The sequence below is a fragment of the Alligator sinensis genome, unplaced genomic scaffold, assembly GCF_000455745.1.
Source record: "Alligator sinensis unplaced genomic scaffold, ASM45574v1 scaffold788_1, whole genome shotgun sequence".
NCBI lineage: Eukaryota > Metazoa > Chordata > Crocodylia > Alligatoridae > Alligator > Alligator sinensis.
Window position 1 is genome coordinate 330,807 of NW_005842140.1, and position 8,918 is coordinate 339,724.

The 8,918-nt window shown below is 43.0% G+C and overlaps 1 protein-coding gene across 2 annotated transcripts in view; it reads left to right on the forward strand.

The window, feature by feature from the left end:
* The first annotated feature begins 305 nt into the window (after positions 1 to 305).
* Positions 306 to 8,918, forward strand: part of GALNT13 (polypeptide N-acetylgalactosaminyltransferase 13) — a 422,841-nt gene continuing 414,228 nt past the window's right edge. For both annotated transcript variants that reach the window (XM_006025323.2, XM_025206100.1), the window contains exon 1: positions 306 to 419. The gene's annotated coding sequence lies outside the window, so the exon portion shown is untranslated. The remainder of the gene's footprint in view (positions 420 to 8,918) is intronic.

Consider the following 8,918-nt stretch of genomic DNA (forward strand, 5'->3'; position numbering starts at 1 on the left):
GGGTCGGGGTCGGGGTCGGAGTGCTGACGCCCCGCTGGTTTCCACGCGCTTTGTGGCGTGCCCGTGTCTTGGCCGCGCTCGGCCCCCACGGGCTGCTCCGCTCTCGGGGCAGCCGCCGAGCCGGGGCCAGCAGGGTCCCGCTCCTGGGCGGCAGCGGGGACCCGCGCCGCGGCGAGACGCTTGCGAGACTCGAGGATGCGCAGCATCGCTTTGCTGAAGGTGTGACTGATAACACCCGTCGGGGAGCAGCGCCCTGCTGCATGCGGGGATCCTTTCTGCTCAGGAGATTTGTCTGCTCCGCTCTCGGGGCAGCCGCCGAGCCGGGGCCAGCAGGGTCCCGCTCCTGGGCGGCAGCGGGGACCCGCGCCGCGGCGAGACGCTTGCGAGACTCGAGGATGCGCAGCATCGCTTTGCTGAAGGTGTGACTGATAACACCCGTCGGGGAGCAGCGCCCTGCTGCATGCGGGGATCCTTTCTGCTCAGGAGATTTGTGCCCCCTCCGTACTTGGCGGTAATAGGGTTGGGTAGAGGAAGGTCTTTAGCTAACACCTTTCTGGGACGGGCAGCGGACGCTCGCCTTGCATACTGCTTTGAAAACCTGGCTCCCTCCCTCTCCCTCCACTTCCTCTGACTTACCAAGAAGCAGGGATGGCCCCACACCCAAGCATTGGGGTTGGGGAGAAACCCTCCAACTTTCTGTCTTAAATGGAGATGTCAGTCTGAATTTGTGTGTCAAGCTCCTCTTCGGGGGTAGGTGGCTAAATGTTGTGCCGCTGCTTTAGGAAGTTGGAGGGCGTGGGAGAAGATGCTGCTGTTTCAGTGTAAAGGAGAGAGAGAGTAATTTATTTCTGTTAGTGGCGGGCCCGGACTGCACATTTCTTTAATGCACACTTCAGGTTAGGTGACCTGCTTTTTCTTTCATCCTCTACCTTGTATGGTCATTTACAGCACAGCAGAGTTAAATGCAAAGTGGGTGAAGAAATCTTCCGTTCTGAATTATTAGGCTTTTTATGCCCATTTTGTATTAATGTAAATATCCAAAGTGCAGGATAAAGGAAAAATCTCACCCAGTTGGTTTTGCATTCTGCTTTTTGATACAGCACATGATGAAGTATTCATAAAGCTGTTAGTAAAGAATGGATCTGAGCTACTCTTCCAAGGATTAGGTTAAAGCTTTTCCAAGCTAGCAGAAGATGAAATTAACTTTTAAATCTTTTGGTAATACATATTTTCTAATCTGAAATAGTAAAGGTAGAAGCAGCAGTTGGAGCTGCCATTATTTATTCTTTGTTGCAAAATAACTTGCCGAATATTTGTTTGGGTGCTTCTGAATGGACAGAGGAGAGAAATGATTAATGAGAAGAAGGCATGATCAGAATTCAAACCTGCAGGGGAAAGCAAGAAATCAGGGTAGTTTTAGCTGCTTGTCGGCTATTGCACTATCCTCAAAGAGGTATTGGCAAACATCTTCCACTTTTTCCAGGAAATCTCTTGATTTATTTGACGCTGTATTCTCCTTTAGTAGCATAGCCTAATGATGGTTCTAAATAAGCCAGAGATCTTGGAATCTGTGCACATCAGTAACATCGCTAATGAGGAGCTTTTAAAACTGTTTCGTGGGACCCTTGCTTTAACTTGCAATTCAGTGCTTTGTATCCGACTGCTCTTTAAACCAGGCCATTACTACATGTGATTTAGGATGTTATTATTTACAAAATTCCAGCTTTCAATGCTGTTAAACTAAGCAGAGCAAAACGGTAGCTGTATAGTTAGGAATAATGGGCTGTTAAGTTGTTTCAAGGTGGGGTGCCTAGGAATTAAACAGGACGTAAGTTTGGTCCCTCTGTGACTAGCTTTATGGGTTTTGAAAAATATTTCTTCATTGTGGCAGTGTTTTTAAAGATCATTTGAAAAACTGTATGCTATAGTAGCCAATGCTGCTACCCCTAAGTATGAGAGGAGTATGTCCCCAGGGATATTTTGGAAAATGTGAGTCTAGCTAAAAGTGAAAGCCGTATTAGCGAGAAACCTGACTACAAGGAACAAGTTCTCAGTTTAAGAAGCTGAGAGTTGCTGTGGTTTTATACCTGGAAATGTTAGTGAGGCAGTTTCTCTGAATTGGTCAGCAAAGTTGGAAAAAGAAATGGTTCATCCATTTCAGGCGTGAAGTGGGGGCTAGGGTTGGAATTCATTAAAAAAAATTTTTTTTTAATAAAGAAACAGTGCAATCTTTTGAATAAGTCAGTTTTTTTAACACTCAAATATGGGACTTCCAAAACTTTAGTAGAGAGACATCCAAGGTTAGACATGGCTTTGCTAGTGGCCAAAGTATTTCACATGGAAAAAGTGGGAAATCAAACCAACAGAATTCAGGAAATGTCAGTGACATTATTAGCAATCTTGCGTTTGCTCCCTTTCATAGCAGTGGTGTTTTTAAATGGCTCTGCATTTTCCTTCTGCAGGAGCCTTAAATCATGCAGTATGCAGAATCAACTATGTGGGCCTCAAGGCGTATAGCAAGTGAGACATGAATCTATAAGTTTGGGCCTATTTCTAACCTGGTAAGACCAACATATGGGGAACCATGTATGGTGGACCCTAAGTGAATGATATGTATGTGATTCATGCAGGAATTATACTACATGATACTCTGAGATGAATTTCTTTTAATATATTGTAGAGGTGCACCAATACATCAATCTGATGTCAGATTGGCACCAATATAAAGAAAATTGTCTGTACTGGAAATCAGCCTGATGTGGCCAATAAATGGCCCGTGCATGTGTGCAGCCACAGTGCAGCATGTAGGCAAAGAGGAGCACAGCCCGGCAGCTTGTAGAGTGGTGTGCAGCTGGTAAGTCTATTGTGCTGGAAGGGGAAGGGGGAGGGAAGTGATGTGCGGGGGGACAGATGAAGGCCCCCATGGTGAGAAAGGGAGTAGGGCTCAGGAAGGTTCTACCTGGGCAGGGCAGGGCATGGGACAGAGCCGCGGGTGGGGGGACAGCTCCTGCCACTGTGTGCATCCCGGGAGAGAATTGGGGTAGGAGCATATGCCCCTGGATCTGCGTGGGATGGGGTGGACATGGTGGACTGAGGCCAGAGCTGCACCAGGCTCTTCCAGTGGTGGGGACAGCCTGTACTGTGCCTGGGGTGGATGGCAGCGGTGCTGGTAGGGAAGTTGGGGCTACAGTGAATTTTAGGGTGGCTGCAGCCCTCCCCTCCCCTGTAGCATCTGTCCTGAGCACAGCCTGGCCCAGCCCCTGCCTGGGAGAGCCTGCTGCAGCCCCCATCCCTATCTCGCAGTGGCACTCTGCCCAGTTCTGGAGGGCACATACATCCCCCTCCCCCCCCCCCCCCGGTGCCCTCCTGGGGTGTGTGCAGCAGTAGGAGCCACCTCCCCAGATGAGCCATGGCTCTACCCCGCCCTGGCTGGGCAGTGCCTGCCCTAGCCTCATTCCTTCCCTCACCGTGGAGGCCCTTGATCTGCCCCCCACGTTCCTTCCCTCCCCTCTCCCCTTCCACCACAACAGACTTACCAGCTACACGCAAGTCTCCATTCTGTATTGGAAATTAGATTGGTATTGGCTGATATGCCTCCTTAAAAATCAGCTATTGGTATCGGCCCCATAAATTTCTATAGGTGCACCCTTAATATACTGCATTTACTCAAATCTAAGATGATGTCCCCATGGCTAGATTTGTATATGGAAAATTTATACATCTGTTACAGTTTTTCAGACATAGAATCTAATTCCATTGCTACAACATGGAAAATTAATGACTGGAGGTCAGGTGGCCCCCTTGCCCCCCACCCCTCCCTGCTTTTCCCCCTCCTGGTCATCTCTTCTCCCCCTCCCCCCTACTGTCAGATCCTGCTTGGGTTTTGTTCTTCCCTGAGAACATGGAAGTGAGGGGCAAATTTAAAACACAAGGGACCAAAAAACACTGACTTTGAAACCTGACTACAAGGAAATAAATGTATCTGTAGTACATTTGAAATAAATGTACGTGTAGTAATTTACATATAGGCAAATTACTATGGGTACCTATAGACTCAGGTCATATAGAATTGATGCATTTTACCTTTTTTGCCAACTGCTGCGAGTTTCAGCACAGGTATTCCATAAACACACTTTTGAGCAGCACTTTTATACCTACTAATACAAACTGTGTGATTATTAGTCCAAAACCAAAAGGCTCATGATTTACTATATAGCTCATTGTGTTGTGTCCTAGCAGAGTCAACAGGGTTTCAATCACAGTTAATGCGTGTTGATGGGGGTGGGGGCACAACTCTGCACCCCCACCCTGCTTCTGTCAGGTGCAAGCTCTGGCCAGACTGCAGCCCTATGCCCTGCAGTCAGTTCAGAAATCGTGCTGCCACCACCTCTACTGTTGCCAGGCCCTGGCTTCATCTGGGAATATGTCGCCGATGGGGCTTCACCACATCATCAGCATATGTCCCCTGTACCGCCCTCCCACATTACCTATGATTTCAAGCCACAGCCCAGCAGTGCGCGTGTGCATGCGCGCTCCAGGTATCTTTCCCCCCTAAAAGATTCCACCCGTCTGTGACAAACTGGGTATCCCAAGTCCTGGGATCTTTCAAAAACTTGTATACAGATGAGGTGTGGGGCCATGATAGTCGCAAGTGGTGGGCCAAAAGGGGATGACAAGAGCCTCACTTCTACACAGGTGTTTGGTGATGTTTGGTAGACATTTAAGGCTGGTGAAGAAACAGTAATAGCTGGAAACAGGAAAGAAAGGTGCTGTTCAACTGTGGAAGTGAAGAAATCCTAATGTGTTAGTGTAGTGGCTGACCATGACTTGAAAATGAGTCAGCACTGAGGGAGACTAAGTGCAGTGGGTTCATCTGTATCGTATTCTGATGAGCTCGGCTAATCTAGCCTTGTGGTAGATTCCAATTAATATGTTTGCCAGATATGGGCCATGTGTTTTACAGACATGCTCATTGTGGGCTGCATTCGATCAGCTTCATAGCTGGCTTTTATTACTGAGTGCATAGCGCTTCTGGTAGCAGTTTAATGGTAGGCAATGTATTTAGTGAGTTTTTCCTATATGTAAATGTAAGATGCGGGGCTTCTTTCCCCATGCTGATGGGTGGGGGGCTTGTCTTACATTTGAGTCAATATGGTAAATAACTCTAACAGTCTCTATTTAAACAGTCCTATTTCTGAATAATTCTCAACAGTAGAAGTGATGAGGAACAGGGAATCTTTCCCCCATATTTGTCTGGAATGTGCTACTAAATGAATAATGTGCTTTGAAATGAGGCACTCTTAAGAGAGATGACTCGGTTTTTATTTTTAGCCAAACTGAAATTGCAGTTACAGCAGTGTAAATCTGATTTTACACCTGTATAATAAAGTGTATTCATGTGCAGAGGCTGGGGATGGGGAATAACTGGACAGTTTGTACAGAGGTTAGAATTATAATGAGAAGTTTCAGGTAAATCAGAGGAGGAAATGGAAGGAAAACAGAAGACTGTGAGGAGTATCATCAAGACCGTGTAGAAAGGGAGAAAAGAAGACTGCTACACACAATTTAAAAAAGTTTAATCTACTTTAATGTTTAAGGGAGAGGTTCATAAAGTACCTAATATCTTTTTACATTCGTTCTCTCTGTTCTACTTCTTTCCCCTGGAAATTAGCATTTCACTGTATTTTGTTTTACCTATCTCTTTTCAGACCTATCTAGTGTCAGGTAATCTTTTCTAAATAAGACAGAATATGATTGCTAAATCTATTTTAATTTGTATACCAATAAGGAAATTGAAGTGGCTGTGGTAGTTATGTTAACTCTTCCCTGCTCTTCCCCACCCCCATTTCAAGATGTAGGGGGAGGGGAAATAGTTTTGTATTTATTGTTTTTGATTTTTCCTTTTAATTTCAAAGGAGACCAGTAGCTGCTTATTAGATACTAGTTCCTCTGCTTTCACTGATCTTTTGTATGGAGCCTTGCTATTTAACTATATGATTTTTTTAATTTGTTTTACAATTTGCTAGGTGGCAAGTTATCTTTTACCAAATTTAATACTTTTGCCTTTATTATTTATGATTTGATTTCGGTTGGAAATTCTTTTTCAGCATCAGGTTACTTTACTAATAGCAGCAGATCCTATGCTGTAGGTGTTTCCCACTGATTTAATGAACAAAAATAGAAACAAAGTATGAACACCTGTTAAGACCCCCATAGCTCTCAATTCCCTAACAAAGAAGAAACAAAGCAGCAAAATTGGGGACAATACTTAGAAACGAGATAAGATTGAAAAAACTTTCTAATGTAACATGTCTAATGTAAGACTTCATGATTCTATGAGACTCCAACAGACTGAGAAGGGGCTGGAAGCATTTTTTTTTTTTGTGCAAAATATGGGGCACTTTAATTCTTCACCTCAAGAATCTAGAGTAATATTGTGTTGTGCATCACTTTAATGAACATCACTGGAAAATACAGCCCCAGGAATGTAATTTCTGTCCAATATTGTAGGAGATGTATATTCTTAAAGAATCTTGCTTTCTGCTTGATTGCTTCAAATTGCTACCAACAATAATAATAATGAAGAAAGACTATATGTTGTAATGTCTACTAATTTAGGGATGATGCAGTTTTGAATTATAATAAATATAGTGGGAAACATCTGCAGCTGGTCAAAAATAGCTACCGTTTTGTATATTTTTCCAACATTCATTTTTAATTTTTTTTTGTACTTATTTTTATATTGTAATGCAAGCTTAATTCATTTTTTTCCCAGAAGAACAGAAGTACAAACCTAATGCATCTTTTTCCATAAACAGAATAAGCACCATAAACTTTTGTGTTGATGGAGATGAATCTATTGCGGTATGCATATGTTCTTTGTGCGTAAGGAATATGCCAGTGTATCCATTTAGTTACTCACTGCCTAAATTTAGAAGCACATGATGAGAGTAGTCTAAAGTTTTCTGAGTTAGAATTCCCTACTTTCGAGTGCAATGTGATGATATAAGCCTGATTGCCATGTTGGTCTAAGGACATAGGCAGGCCAGGTTTTTTGGGTAGATGTGATATCTTTTAGTAGATCAACTAAATAGTTGGAAAAAAGTTCTTTGCAAAGTTTTGGGCACAAACACCCTTCATCAGGTATAGGAGGACTCCCTAATAGAAGATATCGCATCTATCCATCTTGCCTGCCTATGATATAAGCCTAGCTTTTGCGCTCAATAACAACTGTGTGTGTATTCTGATTGGCTGCCCAGCCTATGCAATAGATTTTCGGGAATATTGGAGTCTTTTATATGAAGGCATGCCTCTTGCAGAGATGGTCTTAGGGTTGTGTCATGAGTATCTGAAGATGGGCAGATGTGATCACTGATGAAACAGTACTCTGGGCCATAGTATGTTTTACTTGATGGCAGGTGCTGCATGTCATATTGTGCTTGGATGGCACTCGCCTTCCCACTGTTTCTTTCAGAAATGAATGTTGATTTTTGAAGAATAGATCTTCATCCCCAAATACAGTCCTTTGCGGTGTTATACATCTTTCTTTTGGCTATTGTGTTTTAATATGGCGTGATCTTTTTAAACACAGTTACTCTTCTGTTATGTTTTAATGTTGATTTTTAAACATATATTTAATGACTCTTACCCGCTTCTAGTCACTGGGAAGTCTGAGAAAATGAAAGCATGACCTTCAGAAACAATCTACAAGAGAAAAGCTGGGCAATATTCTCTATGTAATGAACACAATATTTCCTACAGTAGTGACAGAAAAAAAAATTGCTGTCAACACATGAATAGACCACTCATGACTTTTATTTAATTCAATTTTACTTATAGGTTTAATTTTTCTAAATGATACTGCCAGGTGTCTTTGGAGAAATGTAAGATATCATGTTCCACAGGGAAAAAACTAGACACTTTATGCATACAAAAGAGAAACTGTTGCATTGCCTTATTGCTTATTAGTTTTTAGTTATAGTGCATGCAAAATAATGAGATGGCACAGGTCGGATTCTGTGCAGGCTGGCTAGTTAAACACTGCTGTGGAACATAATGGCAGCTGTTCTAGTGAGTATTTTTAAAAGTAATGCTATTGTGAAAGTTAGTGGGAAATCCTCTGGTAGACTTTTATAACAGTCTGGTCTACCCTTTTGCTTGAATATTTGTCCTTTTGCTTTCCCTGAGGTCATTATCTTACTGGTTGGCTGCTCCTGAATTCTTTATCCCTGTTTCAGGGAGTTATGTGCTTTGCTTGAGTTGAAATATGTCAAGTCATCAGCATCCCTCAAGTATTTTGTTTTTTTTTAATTATTTTGCAGAGGTGCATTAGGATAGTTAGATGGCACTTGTGGTCTGGTGATGAAAACAAATGTATGGCTTCTGCAAGGCATGTTGTTAATTGACCATTAAAAAGATAAAGCAGCAGCCTGGAAAGGGATTCCCATTACATGACTGGGCAGGCTGTAAAAGGATGAGTAAGTAAAATCCGGGGGGGGTGGGGAGTGTATCATAAACCTTGTTGTCTGGCTGAGGCAGAAAAAAGCCTCTAGGGATTGTGACCAGCATGTGGTGTTCTTCAGGATATAGTTTGTTTACTAAGGAAAGGGCTTTGGAAAGGTGTTGTGTGGAGCTTTTGGGAACATACTGTAAAATAGCCCTCCCCCCACTCCCAGCCCAAAGCACCTAAGTCTAGTCATCTAAAGTTCATGCTCTAGGGTTTCTGTAATAGTCCTATGCTATCTTTCATGTAAACTAATCTTTAGTGGTAGTAGAGGTAGAATTGAGCAAACATCCGTATCCAAATATTCCTGGATTTTAGACATTTTCTGTATCTAAAGCAGAACAAATTTGCAACTAGTGTTTTTCATTATAATGGTTTTACTTGCACCCTAGAAGAAGGGAGGGTGGGAAGAGCG